Here is a 19340-nt window from a genome sequence, read left to right as displayed (position 1 = left end):
CTCCAGCATCTTATCGAAGGCCTTTCTTTAGTTAGCTTTATTTTAACCCAGACCACAGCATGGTCTGAGAGAGTGATAGGTTCAATTGAGGTGTCTTCAATTTTTGGCAATAAGGAGGATGAAACAAGAATATAATCTATTCTTGACAGCTGCCCTGTAGCTGCAGGGAGACAAGTAAACTCTTTCTCTATAGGGTGAAGTGTTCTCCAGATATCTAATAGTTGAAGTTGGGTTGCCAAAGCAGTTATTCCAAACTTGGGTAGTTTGGGAGTGATTTGCCTATCCAGGATGACCGATGAAATTAGATTAAAGTCACCCCCCAGGATAATCGGGGAGTGTGTATGCGGTGTAAGCAGAGACACAATCTTTGCAAAGAATGGTTTGCTATATGCATTAGGAGCATAGACTGACATAATAACAAATGACTGGGTTTCATAAGACATATGGCATAAGACAAAGCGGCCTTCAGGGTCTGTAGTGACATTATTTACATGAATAGGTAGATTAGCTCTGACTAAAATGGCTATACCTCTAGCCTTTGAGGTGTATGGCGCGGCCGCAACCATCTTCCACCCCAAAGTACTCAGCTTTAATGTTTCGCTGGCTATCAGGTGTGTCTCCTGCATCATAATCACATCTAGACGCAGTTTATTTAGGTAGATTAGAATGCTTTTGCGTTTGCCCGGAGAGTTTATGCCACCGATATTCCAGCTTCCAATTTTAAGTGACATCTAATTTCTCGATGTATGGAAACGCAAGAGCATAATATCGCATTTGTGGTTCATTATTGAGGTGCGCCGCAGCAGAGTATAGTATTGGCTTGTTTGTCAAACCTAAAGGAGGAGGGGGGGGGTTAGGGAAGTCAGAGGGAGAGAGGGGGGGAGGGAAACACATAAAGATAAATACAAACAATAATAATTTTTTAAATTGACTCCCGTGGGAAATCTTCTGCATTCTGGGATATATATATCCCAGACATTTGCTTGGAGAGGGTTGGCTCCTAGTGCCAACCGTCCAAAATTTATGATATTTTTAAAACAAACATCAATTCACTGAAATTGTAATCAAACTTTCTAAAACAACCATCCCTAAGCAGCTTTCGCCTCTTAATGTAAACGATGCAAGGGAAATATCTATACACCAGTGCAAACTTGTAACCTAGGATTTTCCAAGAACTTGTGAGCCATTATAAACATTAATAGTTCCCGCTAGTAACCTAGCCATACTGACTGTCAATCACGTGTGCCTGCAGTCAGAGAAAGAACCGCTTTGTGTTTACTGCAGGGGTCTGCACCTGGATCCAACTGGGTACGTGGGTCTCTTGGTCCTCAACATGTGTTGAAGGCTCACAAGTCGACAGTAATAAAGAAAAACAAAAATAAGAAGAATCTAAAAAATGGAATAGGTGTCAGTGGGTATAGGTACCCTTAAAACCAGTCATACTTATAATCCGAATAAGCCAATGATGCGCTTATAATAGGGAAATAAATGGGTAAGATGTGTTGCCAGGTCAGTCACAGTCCGACATGTGATGGGGAGATCTCGGGTTGCCCGCTTGTTCCTGTAGATATGCCTTGGCATCATCTGGGTTAAGGAAATCCTTAAAGGAGGAGCCCTCAAAGATTCGCAGTCGGGCCGGATATAACAGCGCAAATTTTCTGCCATCTTGTATTAGGGACGAGCATATCGGGGAGAAATCTTTGCGTGCTTTAGACAATTCTGCGGAGTAGTCCTGGAATAGCAGGATCTTATGAGACTCCCAGGTAATATTCTTAACTTTGCGCGAAGCGACCCATAACAGTTCCTTGTGAAGGTAGTTTAAGGTTTTAAAAATGATGGGGCGTGGTCTGGCGCCCTCTTGTGGTTTCTGCGGGCCCAGTCTGTGCACGCGTTCTATCACAAGGTCATTGCATCTATCTTGGCATTGTAATAATGTGGGTAGCTTGATTCTCACAAAATCATATAATTCTTGTCCTTTTATGGACTCTGGCAACCCCACTAGCCGCAGGTTATTTCTCCTGGATCTGTTCTCCAGATCCTGGATCTTATTCTGTAACTGATTGATGGTTTTAGTGTGATCAGTAGTGACTCTGGATATTTCAGTAACCTGAGCAAAAGTTTCCCCCACCCTGTGCTCCGTTGTTAGGACCCTGCTTTGGAGTTGTGCTAATTGCAGGTTTATGTCTTTGGTCTGCTCCTTAAGAAGAGGACCAATTGCCAGTCTCATTGCTGCTGCCAGGTTCCCATATGTAATGGGGGTAGTCTCATCTGGTCTATCTGCATCAGCTAGCAGCAAAGGGGTAGCGTGGGTTAGGGGATCAGGTACCTGTGAGTCATCTGGTGTCTGATCATCCTCCGACTGATATTGGCTGTGTGACGGAGACGCTGGGAGAGACACGCTGGCGGAGGGTCCGGGCGCCATCTTGGATTCTCTGTGTCCTTTAGTTTTCTCCCTCTGCGAGCGGCTCCTTGATCCCGGCATCGCCGAGAGGTATTTCTCCATGCGGCGGGGGTTGTCACCAATGCAGCGGGTCCCAGCGAGCTGAGTTTGGGGAGGCTTAGTGCCTTGTACAGGGTAATTTGGACGGCTGTCTATCGGAGCTGCTTCTCTCAGCAGCCTTCCATGCAGCCGCCGGAACCGGAAGTCGTCATTTAGTTGATTTTATGGATATTGTGCATATTTATGTTACTGTTTGTACACACACATGCTGCTCATTGGCCCATTAGGGAGGGTATATAAACCCATACTGGAGTCACTGCTAGACACCTTTGATAAAGCTGCAGTTGGCAGTGAAACGCGTCAGCAGGACTACCTGTTCTTCACCTCCAGGACCTTACGTGTGGACGACCTTACCTCTATTGGACCTACCCACTCGAGGTGCACCATCACCTACGGATTCACTATGTCCCCCCATCCAGGGAATTCATCCCACCTGGTGCATGGTGGATACTCCTCCTCCCAACATCCAGCGGCATAATTCCAGCTTGCCACCCATGGAGGACATTGTCTAAGTGAGTAAATTACCACCAACCAAGTCATTCTCTTCCAGTTCGGCGGACACCGCTTTTTGGATTCCATTGGGGTGCCAAAATCCCCCCCTCCTCCCATCTACAACCCCCTCCCCTCAAAGCTCAAACAGACGAGGGGTACCACCATAAAGCGGAAGGTGACTCTCCTCCAATGGCTGAACAAGTGCCGTATATCATTGTGAGGATTACAATACCACCTGAGTGGAAACCATTGGACATCAAGAGCTCCGACCAACTGGTAAAGTGCACTTACCTGTGACTACCTTTCTTCTCTCCCCACCCCCCTGGAATTTTCCATTATACACATCCCAACTGGGCCCAATCCACATTGAAATTCATTCCTGTGATGTGAAGAACCCTTTTTACATGTCAGCCGGCAATTGTCTCTGCATTGTGATGATTTTATGCTTATGTTTTAATTTTATTCAGTAAAATTATTTTCTACATTGTACTAAACAGTTGTGTGTGAATTGTTTCTTAGCGCTGCCGTTTTCTGTTGAAATACACCTTTGAAAAATCCCTTTTGAGTGCCGCTGTCTGCTTCTACCTATTTCTACAGAATTGATCCTGAGGGCACCAGGGTGAGCTGTACCCAACCACAGGAGTACCAGGTCGACACCGATATCTATATATATATGTATTGTACTTTGTGTACTGAGCTTCTTTTTGAAAGACGAGAGAGTGCCACGATATCACTGTCTACATACTCACCCTGTGTGCAGCACCCCGGCAATTACTGTGGATCTGTATTTGGAGTGCCTTCCTCAAGTTGTCTATATATATGTATATATATAAAATGTTGGTTGCACATTATCAATTTACAGCATAAGTGTACCCTGTATGTGAAACATGTGGTTTGTTCAACTTTTAGAAATTGATGACCCCTGCTGAAGTCCGTAAGGACGAAACGCGTTGGAATGTGTTGAGAAACCATTGAAGATCCACGGTGCAGTGCGCATTAAGGACTATTAATAAATATTACCAAAAGGACTCTTGTGCTTATACCTTCTTTTGGATTGGGTGAAATTCGCCCCGGATTGTGCTTTATATTTCTCCCTTACACCGCAGGAGCGCCTGTTCCCTAACTGTTGTACATATATAATTATACGTTCCGGTTTAATAAGCGTGCCCACAAACAGGGAGCGCTCCTTTAGTTACTTTTGGGAGAACCTCCACATCATTTATCAGGGCCCAGGAACACAAATGCCAATACTGTGGATTCTTTACAATTACTGTTGACAATTGATAATTATAATGGGATTGGTACTAGTGCACAGGTATCCTTCCCCGTGCTAAAACCCAAAACTAAGGTCTCCAGATCCCCCTTTTTACCAATTACACTCCTAGCATTCAGATAAAGGCATTTCAGATCTCGTTTTTCCTTTGCCCTTGTCATGTTACCTGTTACAGAAGGTTCCTAAAACGATAAATCAGTAGCATGGACAATATTTGTATTTGGCTGTGTCTCTCCTTCCGTATACCTTGTTCCCTTCTTCCTAACTTCTTCCACAATGTAGCTGTCTTTGCCCTCTATTCTACACTCATTTATTGCTATAAGGTTTCTTACTATACCCCTCCATGATGTGTAATAATATAATTTCTGTGTAAAACATTTCTCACACTCCGAACATGTGAAGTACTTCTTACCTGTAAATTCCTTGATGTGTAATAATGATTTTTGTATAAATCATTTCTCACACTCAAAGCATAAAACAGATCCACACCGGTATGACTTCTGTACTGTGCACAAAGATCTCTGTGAACATTTCTTGCACACAGAAAACTGAAATGGTTTACCATCTCCTAATGCAGTGGCTCCGCCAGGTCTCTTAGCTTATTCTCTACGACCAGGGACAAATGTAATCAGGGGTGCGAGAATCAGAAAGTCAGAGATTATTTCCCATTTTTCTTTTAAGGAGGCAATCAGTGACATGGCAAAATCACCCTGGTTTTGCAGTGTAAAGGATTGCTGCTTTAAAAAATGGGAAAACTCTCCCATAATATTTTTCTGAGTCTCACACCCTAATAAGTTTGACCCTGATCACTTTTGCTGTGCTATTTTATTCCCCATCTCTCTAAAGGCTCCCAAAAGTGTCTTAAGGACCAGATTTCCCTGGAGTTCCCCCGGCAGATACCCGGCAGGGCTCACATAATGATTTGGCACTTGATGTGCCATTGTTCACCTGCGATAAATCACATGTAAAAAGTGCCCCCAGGATAGCTGCTGGGAAGTTGAATGTTCAATTGAATGGAAGGCTGTTTGGTTGGGAGAGCCCTCAGCCAATCAGCAGCCTCCCATTCATTTCAATGGGAGCTTTGAAATCTCCTGGCTGCCCGCATTAACCGGTGCAGCCTGTTCCCTGGAGTATGCAGAGCGAGGAGATTGCCTCTCCTGCCCGGCGCTTCCCCGGTCTGCAGACTACAGGTTTGTGCCAGTGGTGGCACTGCTGGCACACACACACCTTTGAATCTGATCGGATGCGACACACTTTGTGGGTTCTAAAAAAGCCCCCGTGATGTCCCGCTGGTGGGTCCAATTCTGACCCATCTTATGGTCAGCCGTCCGACCTCCAACTCCGATGCGCACAGGACTGCATGCCGGAACGTATGTCAGACATATCCGATTTGGGGCAATATTCACCCGATTCTTTGGGCTGATCCATTGGGTTTGACTTTTAGTTTATCCATTGATCCCCGATCTGTTTAGGTTCCATAGTTATTTTTATTGTTTCCAGATGCGACGTGATGATCTCACAAGGGAAAGATTATTTTATTGTACAATGTTTGTGTGCATACAAATGACATGTTATACAGTGCCGGCGTCACGTTCCCCATAGTATCACTTACTTTCTTTGTATTCCGAGCATAATTCTCTAAACTAACAGGAGAGTCCCAGGTGTCCTTATAGATAAATGTTCATTTGGTGGTTCCTCACTAGTCACAGTGGATAGATAAGTGCCAATAACCTGAATCAGGAGTAGTTTGTGCAGTCTGTATGGTTCCAACAGCATCAGAATCCAGATACTGGTCCAAGCGCAGACACAAATATAGCAAGTTGGTCAATGCACTCTGACGCGTTTCACTGCAGCTCCTTGCAGCTTTTTCAAGAGTTTAGAAAAACCACTCTAAGAAATGCCTGTGCCTCTTCTACTGTTTTGGCATTGTGCCTCATGGCTAAGAAGACTTGACCGATGCGTAAAACATTTTCCACATTCTGAACATGGAAATGGTTTCTCACCTGTGTGACTTCTCTGATGTATAACAAGAGCTGATTTCCATGTAAAACATTTTCCACACTAAGAACATGGGAATCGTTTCTCACCTGTGTGATTTCTCTGATGTACAACAAGATGTGCTTTCCGTGTAAAACATTTTCCACACTCAGAGCATGGGAATGGTTTCTCACCTGTGTGACTTCTCTGATGTATAACAAGAGCTGATTGATCTGCAAAACATTTTCCACACTCAGAACATGGAAATGGTTTCTCACCTGTGTGACTTCTCTGATGTACAACAAGATGTGCTTTCCGTGTAAAACATTTTCCACACTCAGAGCATGGGAATGGTTTCTCACCTGTGTGACTTCTCTGATGTATGACAAGAGCGGATTTCCGTGTAAAACATTTTCCACACTCAGAACATGGGAATGGTTTCTCACCATTGTGACTTCTCTGATGTATAACAAGACCTGGTTTATCTGCAAAACATTTTCCACACTGAGAACATGGAAATGGTTTCTCACCTGTGTGACTTCTCTGATGAATAACAAGTTTTGATTTAAATGTAAAACATTTCCCACACTCAGAACATGGAAATGGTTTCTCACCTGTGTGACTTCTCTGATGAATAACAAGTTTTGATTTATGTGTAAAACATTTCCCACACTCAGAACATGGAAATGGTTTCTCACCTGTGTGAGTTCTCTGATGTGCAACAAGACCTGGTTTATCTGCAAAAAGTTTTCCACACTGAAAACATGGAAATGGTTTCTCACCTGTGTGACTTCTCTGATGAATAACAAGTTTTGATTTAAGTGTAAAACATTTCCCACACTCAGAACATGGAAATGGTTTCTCACTATTGTGACTTCTCTGATGTATAACAAGACCTGATTTATCTGCAAAATATTTTCCACACTGAGAACATGGAAATGGTTTCTCACCTGTGTGACTTCTCTGATGAATAACAAGTTTTGATTTCTGTGTAAAACATTTTCCACACTCAGAACATGGAAATGGTTTCTCACCTGTGTGACTTCTCTGATGAACAACAAGACCTGATTTATCTGCAAAACATTTTCCACACTGAGAACATGGAAATGGTTTCTCACCTGTGTGAATTCTTTGATGTAAAACAAAACCTAATTTACCTGCAAAACATTTTCCACACTGAGAACATGGAAATGGTTTCTCACCTGTGTGAATTCTCTGATGTTTAACAAGATTTGATTTATCTGAAAAACATTTCCCACACTCAGAACATGGAAATGGTTTCTCACCTGTGTGAATTCTCTGATGTAAAACAAGATTTGATTTCCGTGTAAAACATTTTCCACACTCAGAGCATGGAAATGGTTTCTCATCTGTGTGAATTCTCTGATGTAAAACAAGATTTGATTTCAGTGTAAAACATTTCCCACACTCAGAACATGGAAAGCCTGTATCCGCTGTATGACCTGTACTACGTGTAACAATGGCAGAGTTATTAGGAGCAGAGTCCCCTTGAGATGAAGGATCAGATGCTGTATTTGCATTATAAAGCACTGGATGTATATCTGAGATAATGGTCTTTTCTCCTGGAGAATCTCGTATGATGGTATCTTCTATTTTAATGTCTGGAAACAAAATGAGATCTCCCATCACGATATGCTTCCTTCTGTCATCATCTGCCGAGAATGAAATAAATTGTATGGAAATAAAAACATTGATCTTACACTGAGGAGCAGATTGTCAGTGTATCAGTCATTTTTAAACACTTTATTACAATTCTAAATGTACTTACAGCAAATCTGACTGTTGGCAAAAAGAGAAACTAAATCAACTAGAACAGACCCGCCTTAATAATGCACAATGCAACCACCCAGTCACTGTGACATCGCCAACAGAACAGCAGCCATTGGCCAGTAACCTTTCCCTGCCATTGTCAAAGGACTGGAAGCCTCGTTATCAGTGATGTCCAACCTCAATGTCCACCCAAACACTGACCTACACCCATGGTAAATCCTAATTAAATGCAGGGAAGACTCTTCATATAACTTTTTGCCTTCAGAGCTATTCATTATATTCTGGTTCTAACTGGTCTCTAGACCTACTCAGTGTCCCCAATCTATGTTATAGACAAGACCAGGACTCATTCCCTTCTCTTCATGGTCTGTGTACATAGGTATGATCAGAGGAATGCGTGGACGCCCAGTCAGGAGCCAGTCACCCTACACTAGAATAGTCTCTGGAGACGACAGAGCAGATCCAAGTAACCACAGAACTCAAACTACGTCTAGTAGATCCAGATCATCTCAGGAAGAGGCTGAAGGAGGATAAACCAGAAAAAAATTAATTTTTACCTGTAAAATCTTATTTCTGAAGCCTTGGTGGATGTTGGGATTATGGGTATGGTGGGGATTGGAGGACCCAGGCATCATGGAGTTAACTTCTGGAGTTAGGCTCCTCCTACCCTATTCCCCCTGTCCTCAGGAACTAGCAAAACTTAACAAGCTGAGTTACTGGTGTAGGAGAGAAGACCACGCAGAGGAACACGCACCGAGTACAAGCATAACACTCCCCTGACTGTGTCCAAAGCTAGCAGAACTCTGCCCAGACAGAGGTGTAAGGGCAGGTGCCCAGCATCCAACATGGTTTCAGAGAAAAGGATTTTACAGGTAAGACAGTCTTATTTTTTACTTTCAGCCCATGGTGGATTCTGGGACGTCACAAAGCTGTCCCTTTATGGGTGGGAACGTTCCTGAGCTGTACTGAAGACCCCTTAGCTGAAAGCAGCATCTGCTGAGGCAAAGGTGTCAAAATGATGGAATTTGATGAACATATGCACAGAAGCCCACATGGATGCTCTGCAGGAAACACTGGTGGGCGGTGCCCATGAAGCACCAACAGACCAAGTGGAGAAGGCCTTCACTGAAACTGGCACCACTTTCCCCACCAACAGATTGGCCTGGCAAATGGCGAGACACAACTAGTGAGCCAAGGCCTGTTTTGAGGCAGGCCAGACCATCTTATGTACATCATAAAGTAGGAAGACTCAGGTTTGCTCAAGGAGTGGTCAAACACACATAAATATGCAGGGCCCGGACCACAACCAACGTCTCCAAAGAATCAAGAGACTGAAGAAGAAAGTTCTCGAGAGAAAACTGGTACAAAAAATGTCCTTGTTCATCACAACCATAGGCAGATATCCTGTCAATTTAGTAATACCACTCTGTCCTCATGGAACACCAAAAAGGGTGAATGATGAGAGAGGGCCCCTAAGTTCGAATGGTAAAAAAAAAAAAATCTTCAATGTGATCCATAGAATCCAATGGCTCAAAATGGAGCTCCCTGAAGTTGAAGGACTAGTGACAAATCCCACGGATGCATCAATGGATGCACCAGAGGTATGAATCATGAAAGAAGCTTCCACTTGTCATTGAAACAACATAGAGATGGTTGACACCTGGACCTTCAAGGAGGAACAATGAAGGCCCAAGTCCAAACCACTTAGCAGGAACGCCAGAACACTGGAGAGTCGATAGACCTTTGGGTTATAGCATTTGAAGAGCGCCATTGGAAGTACCGTTGCCAAACCGTATGAAAAATAGTTTGATGATCTGAGGTGACAATTCTCTCACTCCTAAGATTGACCACTCAACAGCCACCCCTTCAAAATCAATTTGATGAGATCCTGGTGAGACTATAGGTCCCGCCAAAGTGGGAGACGGTTTGGAGGGGTCACCGACAGTCTTAGAAGGTCCACGTACCAGGATCTTCTTGGACAATCTGGAGCCACCCGAATGGTGGTCACATCTCATTTTTCAGCCGATCCAATACTCGTATAAGAATAGCAATGAGAGGAAAGCTATATACCATTTGGAATGGCCAAGGTGCTGAGAGGCCATCCAAAAGGCATACTGCTGGATCCCTGGGTCCAAGAGCTGTACATGTGTAGCTGCCTGGAGGCCATTAGGTCCACCAGAGGTTGACCCCAGCATTTTGTCAAGAGATAAAATACCTCTGGGTAAAGCTCAAGATGCTTTGGAGACTGCACTAGCAGAAGGGGGGTCACCCAGATATGGTAGAACACAAGTTCCTAGTACGTGAAGTTGGGCAGCCATCACCTTTGTGAAGACTCACTGCGCTGTGCACAGCCTTGAACTGGTAATGCCTGTCTCTCACCATAAAGCAAAGAAATACTGGTGATATTGACAAATGGAAATGTGGAGATAGGCGTCCTGAATGCTAAGAATGCCATGAAGTCTCCTAGTTATAGAGTCAGAAGAATGGATCAAAGAGGCTCCATTCTGAATTTGGGTAATCTCAGCAACAGGTTGCGCTGTCTCAGGTTGCGAATGCTGTGGAAAGACCCACTGGGCTTCCACACCAAGAAAAAATGTGAAGAGAAACCTTGTCCGTGATGAGAAGGGGGGACAGGGGTGATCATTGCAGTCGGCAGAAGGGAAGAAATGGCGGACAGAAGGGAAGAAGCCTTGGCGGCATCTGGCAGGCAGACCGGTGGTAACAAATTGGTTAGAATAAAAAATTAAAGGTTGTAGTCGAAAAATACCATGTCTAACACCCAGGAATTGTTTGTGGAGGTCTGTTATACATTGTCAGTCCAGGAACCGACCACCCACCCTGGAAACCCCCGGGGTTGGACTTCCAGCATTAGAAAAACAGCTTGTCATCTGGCTAAAGGGCCTGACGGTTACCAAACCTGGCTTGATGAGGCTTTGATTTTTGGGTTTTCGGGAAGGATGACTGGAGCCTTTAGTCAATAAGCACTAGGTCGACACAAGAAAAACGTTGACATTGAAATGAGAGACACAGGAAACCGTCAGCATGCTTTTTTCACCGTTTTGGTATCTATGTCAACATGGACCCCGTAAAAGTTTTAAATACACATGCGGGTCCTTCCCGGTAATAAGGGTGATTCCAGTGGAGATGGCTTCATCCAATCAGGGCTGGGACTCCCCTCAACCAATCAGCTCATCCCTGATTGGATGTAGCCGTCTCCACTAGAATTACCCCAAGTATTGGAGAGGCCCGCATGTGTAGCTCCTCAAGTCCGGATGTCGGGCAATTTTTTTTTTTAATCCCCTGAACACTTAACTGGAGAAAAGGTTCCACCAGTGGGGAAGACTGGCAAGGTGAGTATATGTATATTTGTATGTATGAATGTGTGTATGGATGTATTAGTGTTCATTCAAGAACCCGCCAACTTTGAAAACCCATGCAGTTCCTCTTCTCTGCCTGGGGTGTCGCTGTCTGCTGCAGTGCTTCTACCACAGTGTGGTCTGTATATCAGCACTGATATGCAAACCAGATATAACTAGAAATAGCACGGCAGACAGCGACAACCCAGGCAGGGAAGAGGAACTGCATGGGTTTTCAAAGTTGGCGGGTGCTAGAATGAACACTAATGTATGATATTAAAGTTGTGGTTCTCCAAGAACCTACATGGGGGGGAGCTTGCCAGGACCTGGATAATTGCGGAAGTAGTACCGATATTTAAAAAAGGAAAAAGCAATGACCCAGCAAGTGTGATCTTAAAGCCAATCGTAGGGAAATGGTTTGAGGGAATTTTAAAAGATGGTATCCAAGAATACCTATAAATGAATCATATAATCACTAGTCATCAACATGGGTGTGTAAAGAATCATTCATGCCAAACTAACCCAATACATTTTATGAGGAAATTAGCAGAAACCTAGACATTGGCAATGCTGTAGATGAGGTATTCCTGGATTTTGCAAAGGCATTCGACACTGAGGCACATACAAAGATGGAGAGCAGAGGGTGGTGGTAAACGGTGCATTTTCCAGTTGGAGACCAGTACTAAGTGAAGTATCACAGGCTTCGGTGTTAGGGCCTCTTCTATTTAACATTCATTAATGATATGGAGGATGGGATTGTAAGTAGAATCTCAATTTTTGCAAATGACACAAAAATGTGCAGGGTGGTTAGATTGGTTGAGGATGTCAACATTCTACAGTGGGACTTAGATAAACTTGACGAATGGACTGATACATGAGGTACAATGTAGATAAATGTAAGGTTCTGCATCTCAGAGGACAGAACCAGTGTGCAACTTATACAAACGGAGGAGAATTGGGCAAATCAGAATTGGAAAAGGACCTAGGAGTCCAAATTGACATTGAACTAGGGTACAGTGCTCAGTGTCATGGTGCGGCCACTAAGGCCAACAGGATACCAGCCTGTACAAGAAGGGGCATGGAAACAGAAGACAATGTAATTATACCTCTGTACAGGGCACTGGTTAGACCTCCCCTGGAATTTGGAGTGCAATTCTGGGCCCCACATTCTTTACATATATACATATATCAGAGGGGCAATATTGTAAACTATCAGGCAACCTCTTTACTCTGAGGTGGGAAACTAGGACACGTCGGCATGCACTCAGACTACAGGAGAGGAGATTCCGTACCCTTAGAAGGAAAGGGTTATTTACGGTCAGGGCAGGTGAAGGTATGGACACTCTCCCAGGAAAGGTGGTGATAGCAGACGCATTGAACACATTTAAAATAAGGTTGGACAAACATCTACTGGAACAGAACATCCAGGGGTACAAATAATCACTATTCAGCCATAATTGGAACAGGCGGTAATACTAAAATGGGGATAACATCTAGTCCATACCACCTAACAGGTCCTGTATAAGGATGAACTTGATGGATGCAATTCTGTTTTGTAACCTCTACTACTATGTAACTATGTAGTCCGACAGCACAACCCGGTGTTGTTGTTGTTATTGTTGTACACCAATAAATAAACATGGCCCCCACTGCCCAGGGGGACCGGGGACAGCCCGGGCTTCAGCCCTGGACAGGTGAAGCCTGGGAAGAGCCCTTTATTCAGGTGGTCCCCACTCGCACAGGGACCTTGTACATGGGGTGATGCTCTGACCAGGGGAACTTATATAAAGTGTCCCCCGCTGTGACATCATTCTACTAGCTGTTGGAGCCCGGTGCTGGTTACAAAATACAGGGGACTCCTACTCTTATTTGTTCCCCATATTATTGGAACCAGGACCTTTACAAGAGCCCAGTGCTGGATTCCTAAATGCGGCAGGACCCCCTCACTTTTGATGTTTTGAATGTGAAAACATCGGAATACGATTCTTGAAATGCGATATATTTGTCACGGCAAAACGTACAATTGTTACCGCAGATCACTCACTATTACATATGTGATTTGCAGAACACACGCACTTATGGCCATTTATTAACCAAAATAATTACACCCTATTACTTCTCACCCATTGTCCTCATTACTCTGTACTGACAGAGGAGAATATAGTAGAGGAAGACTGTAGTGACAGAACAAGAAGAATAGGAATAGGAATCTACAACACTAAAAAAGTGACATAAGTGAGATTCCAAAGAAGAAAAAGGAGCACTCACAATTCACACACTGCAAACTCACACTCAAATAACAGACGGGAAAAACTATTCCGCAGCCGACTAGTATGGCAACCTAAACACCTAGAACATTTCCCAGAGGGCAACAGGGAGAATAGAGAATAACAAGCGTGGCTTGGATCTAAAATAATTTTAGTAGCCTTAACTTTACCCCTTTTTGCACTCACCTGTGCTGGTATCTGTAGGGATTTCCTCCTCCTTACGCTGCTGGTCACCCCTCATATACGTCTCTTCTCCTCCCTCTGTATCTTCTTCCTTAATATCAGTCACATACGTCTCTTCTTCTCCCTCTGTATCTTCTGCCTTATTATCAGTCACATCCATCTCGTCTTCTCCCTCTGTATCTTCTTCCTTATTATCAGTCACATTCATCTCTTCTTTTCCCTCTGTACCTTCTTCCTTATTATCAGTCACATCCGTCTCTTCTCCGTCTGTATCTTCTTCCTTAATATCAGTCACATCCGTCTCTTCTTCTCCCTCTGTATCTTCTGCCTTAATATCAGTCACATATGTCTCGTCTCCTAGATTTTCTGCCTTTAGATCAGCCAGATCTCCCTAAATAACCCAGAAAACAATAAAATATCAAAGTCTGATTAAATTAATTAAAATAGAACGTTGGTATATAAAGTCCCATTCCCAGCAGTCACCTCTCCGGTCACATCCCCGGTGTTACTGTATAATATCCCATTCCCAGCAGTCACCTCTCTGGTCACATCCCCCAGTGTTTAAATTACGTGGTTTTTATTGCATTTTCATAACATAACACACATAAACAAGGTACAAAATCCCGACAGAGACATACAAATTAAATATTGCATAGTACTAAGTAGTATTTTTAACCATTACAGGATAATATATGAGTATAGTAAAGTTAGACAAAACTGATCCCCTTTTGCACGTAAGTATATAGTGCATTGGCCCGAAGGCGCCATCCGGGCACACACATCAATAAAAAAATGATGGGTCATAATAGCAGGCTAATAATATAAATGGTACTACAAAACCATACATGAAAAGCGTAACAAGGTTTTGGTCAGCTGTCGGGAAACCTAAGCCCACTAACTCTAATAACGTAATTAAACCCACCCCCCCATAAGCCCAAATCAGACCGCCCAAAAAAAAACCCCCACCCTGTACAACCCATCCCCAACTTAGGCGTACCTGGATCCCTAAAGATATCCCCCCCACTATCTAATATAGGTTACAGGACAAGGCAGACTAGTGGCCTATAGCTATAATAGCTAACCTAGCCATGCAAAAAAAAAAACTAACCTACCTCTCTTGCTAACCCAACTACCCTCTACACTATATCTATCTATATCTATCTAACCACCCCCCCCCCTTCCCACCCCCCCACCCAAATATAGGAAGGATAAATAAAACGAATGCCTAACAGGGGCAATTTAAGGCAGGATCAAATTACTTTCAGCGGCTCCTCTGTACCCAGCACAACAGATACAAAAACAATGCGATAAGCATTACATAAGATACCAGAAAAGAAAAAATAGGCGAAACAGAATTCAGTTCGGCAAGTATATTTAGCATATTCATTTAGTTTAGTCCGGCCAAGTGTCAGCGTGTGTCAGGTAGGTAGGTATGACTATTTCCACTAATCTGGCCAATATTCTGTGTCGGCGAAGAAAGATGTCAGAAAAGCAGCATGATCCCACCTTGCATTAAAATAAACAGAAGGGTATTCAGCACATATAGTGAACAGTTCGTATGGATTAGGTACAGTCAGCACCGTCATTTTTAAAGGGACTGCGGCGTCATCAGGACATTCAGGAAGGTAACAGCATAGAGACTCATCTATAGGCACAGGCATAGAAATTGGAGAACTGAAGGCATATTCAGCCGCAGGCGTAGTTAGCTTAACAGAATCAGATGCAGGAGCTGCAAGGGCCGCAACAGCACAGTCCTCAGGATAGTGAACCACGGGCATCTCCACACATGTATCGACAGGAGAGATAGAAAGGGTTATTTCCTGGATGTCATCAAACTTTTTAATAAGCCTGTCCGCTGAAGCATATATGGCCTGTATAATTCTCTGGAAGGATGTTTCCATGACTAAGACTATAGAAAAATGCAGCTGGAATCTCAGGTGTAAAGGAGCTTGTGCAGGCTGCTACAGGGGAGTCCTTATACGATATATAGAGGTGAGGTGGCTAGCACACCTCAAATTGTACCAAGGGTGTTAATAGCAGCAACACAGTCTTATATAGTCTTGTTAAGTTACAGTTAGACTTGAACAATAAGTAGATATATAGGCACTGGAATCCTTTAAACAGATGAGGTTTTTATATACAGTCGTCAGGTTATGTTAGAATGCAGGATGTTTCTCAGAAAACACCGCTGACCATAGTATATCAAGCAGGCTCTAGCAGAAATGGTAGTTATTCTCCAGCAGAAAGAGCAGTATTATGGAGGCAAATGGTGCCTGTGTGTCAGAGCCCTCCTGGTCAGGATGGCACCCCGCCTGCCGCAGACTCGCAGAGGCCCAAGATGGCGGCCGCACCGACACACTATGTCAGTGCACCAGCAGCGCTCACCCCTCTATGGTCCTCCAGCCGCAGTACAGTGGAGCAGATGTCGGCCCGCAGCGCGCCGAGCTCCAAGTCCCACCGGCACAGCCGTCGGGCAAGGCCGCAGTCGGATCTGTGGAGGGGAAGTATCCAAGATGGCGCCCGGCAGCACGAAGACCGGAGATTCAAGCAGCCGGAACAGGCCTCACGGGCCACGGAGGAAAGCCGCCGAAGGCACAAGTGGGGCAGGAGATGATGCACAGGGTAAGTGTAGGGGAACAGGAGGTCCACGGGTCCCGGGGCAGGATAAAAAAACAGGATATTTGCGGAGCCCACTCCACACACGTCCGCTCACGGATGTAGCCAAGCCACGCCCCCCATCCCCCAGTGTTACTGTAGAAATGTCCCATTCCCAGCAGTCACCTCTCCGGTCACATCCCCCGGTGTTACTGTATAATGCTCCATTCCATTCCCAGCAGTCACCTCTCCGGTCACATCCCCCGGTGTTACTGTATAATGTCCCATTCCCAGCAGTCACCTGTCGGGTCACATCCCCCGGTGTTACTGTATGATGTCCCATTCCCAGCAGCCACCTCTCCGGTCACATCCCCCAGTGTTACTGTATAACGTCCCATTCCCAGCAGTCACCTCTCCGGTCACATCCCTCGGTGTTACTATATAATGTCCCATTCCCAGCAGTCACCTCTCCGGTCACATCCCCCGGTGTTACTGTATAACGTCCCATTCCCAGCAGTCACCTCTCCGGTCACATCCCTCGGTGTTACTGTATAACGTCCCATTCCCAGCAGTCACCTCTCCGGTCACATCCCCCGGTGTTACTGTATAATGCTCCATTCCATTCCCAGCAGTCACCTCTCCGGTCACATCCCCCGGTGTTACTGTATAATGTCCCATTCCCAGCAGTCACCTGTCGGGTCACATCCCCCGGTGTTACTGTATGATGTCCCATTCCCAGCAGCCACCTCTCCGGTCACATCCCCCAGTGTTACTGTATAACGTCCCATTCCCAGCAGTCACCTGTCGGGTCACATCCCCGGTGTTACTATATAATGTCCCATTCCCAGCAGTCACCTCTCCGGTCACATCCCCCGGTGTTACTGTATAACGTCCCATTCCCAGCAGTCACCTCTCCGGTCACATCCCTCGGTGTTACTGTATAACGTCCCATTCCCAGCAGTCACCTCTCCGGTCACATCCCTCGGTGTAAATGTATAACGTCCCATTCCCAGCAGTCACCTGTGCGGTCACATCCCCAGTGTTACAGTATAATGTCCCATTCCCAGCAGTCACCTGTCCAGTCACATCCCCCCCGGTGTTACTGTATAATGTCCCATTCCCTGCAGTCACCTCTCTGGTCACATCCCCCGGTGATACTGTATAATGTCCCATTCCCAGCAGTCACCTCTCCGGTCACATCCCCCGGTGTTACTGTATAATATCCCATTCCCAGCAGTCACCTCTCCGGTCACATCCCCCGGTGTTACTGTATAATGTCCCATTCCCAGCAGTCACCTCTCCGGTCACATCCCCCCTGCTGTTATTGTATAATGTCCCATTCCCAGCAGTCACCTCTCCGGTCACATCCCCCGGTGTTACTGTATAATGCTCCATTCCATTCCCAGCAGTCACCTCTCCGGTCACATTCCCCAGTGTTACTGTATAATGTCCCATTCCCAGCAGTCACCTCTCCGGTCACATCCCCCGCTGTTATTGTATAATGTCCCATTCCCAGCAGTCACCTCTCCCATCACATCCCCCGGTTTTACTGTATAATAATCCATTCCCAGCAGTCACCTCTCCGGTCACATCCCCCGGTGTTACTGTATGATGTCCCATTCCCAGCAGTCACCTGTCGGGTCACATCCCCGGTGTTACTAAATAATGTCCCATTCCCCACAGTCACCTCTCCGGTCACATCCCCCGGTGTTACTGTATAAAGTCCCATTCCCAGCAGTCACCTCTCCGGTCACATCCCTCGGTGTTACTGTATAATGTCCCATTCCCAGCAGTCACCTCTCCGGTCACATCCCCCGGTGTTACTGTATAACGTCCCATTCCCAGCAGTCACCTCTCCGGTCACATCCCTCGGTGTAAATGTATAACGTCCCATTCCCAGCAGTCACCTGTGCGGTCACATCCCCAGTGTTACAGTATAATGTCCCATTCCCAGCAGTCACCTCTCCGGTCACATCCCCCGGTGTTACTGTATAATGTCCCATTCCCAGCAGTCACCTCTCCGGTCACATCCCCCGGTGTTACTGTATAATGTCCCATTCCCAGCAGTCACCTCTCCGGTCACATCCCCCGGTGTTACTGTATAATTCCCCATTCCCAGCAGTCACGTCTCCTGTCACATCCCCTGTGTTACTGTATAATGTCCCATTCCCTGCAGTCACCTCTCTGGTCACATCCCCCGGTGTTACTGTATAATGTCCCATTCCCAGCAGTCACCTCTCCGGTCACATTCCCCGGTGTTACTGTATAATATCCCATTCCCAGCAGTCACCTCTCCGGTCACATCCCCCGGTGTTACTGTATAATATCCCATTCCCAGCAGTCACCTCTCCGGTCACATCCCCCGGTGTTACTGTATAATGTCCCATTCCCAGCAGTCACCTCTCCGGTCACATCCCCCGGTGTTACTGTATAATGTCCCATTCCCAGCAGTCACCTCTCCGGTCACATCCCCCGGTGTTACTGTATAATTCCCCATTCCCAGCAGTCACCTCTCCTGTCACATCCCCTGTGTTACTGTATAATGTCCCATTCCCTGCAGTCACCTCTCTGGTCACATCCCCCGGTGTTACTGTATAATGTCCCATTCCCAGCAGTCACCTCTCCGGTCACATCCCCCGGTGTTACTGTATAATGTCCCATTCCCAGCAGTCACCTCTCCTGTCACATCCCCTGTGTTACTGTATAATGTCCCATTCCCTGCAGTCACCTCTCTGGCCACATCCCCCGGTGTTACTGTATAATGTCCCATTCCCAGCAGTCACCTCTCCGGTCACATCCCCCGGTGTTACTGTATAATGTCCCATTCCCAGCAGTCACCTCTCCGGTCACATCCCCTGTGTTACTGTATAATGTCCCATTCCCTGCAGTCACCTCTCTGGTCACAT

At 45.5% G+C, this 19340-nt stretch overlaps 1 protein-coding gene and 1 pseudogene across 2 annotated transcripts in view; one reads left to right on the top strand and one right to left on the bottom strand.

Moving 5' to 3' along the window:
• Nucleotides 1-19340, top strand: part of LOC146009533 (uncharacterized) — a 134639-nt gene that overhangs the window by 54821 nt on the left and 60478 nt on the right. The window lies entirely within an intron of this gene.
• Nucleotides 5946-14069, bottom strand: LOC146010066 (uncharacterized; annotated as a pseudogene). The gene is made up of 2 exons (XR_014444719.1): nt 13843-14069; nt 5946-7915 (listed from the first exon to the last, which is right to left on the bottom strand). The product of XR_014444719.1 is annotated as an uncharacterized LOC146010066 (transcript).

Source organism: Crinia signifera, chromosome 6 (genome assembly GCF_055691185.1).
Source record: "Crinia signifera chromosome 6, ASM5569118v1, whole genome shotgun sequence".
In the NCBI taxonomy this organism is placed as follows: domain Eukaryota; kingdom Metazoa; phylum Chordata; class Amphibia; order Anura; family Myobatrachidae; genus Crinia; species Crinia signifera.
This window is presented reverse-complemented; position numbering and strand designations above follow the sequence as displayed.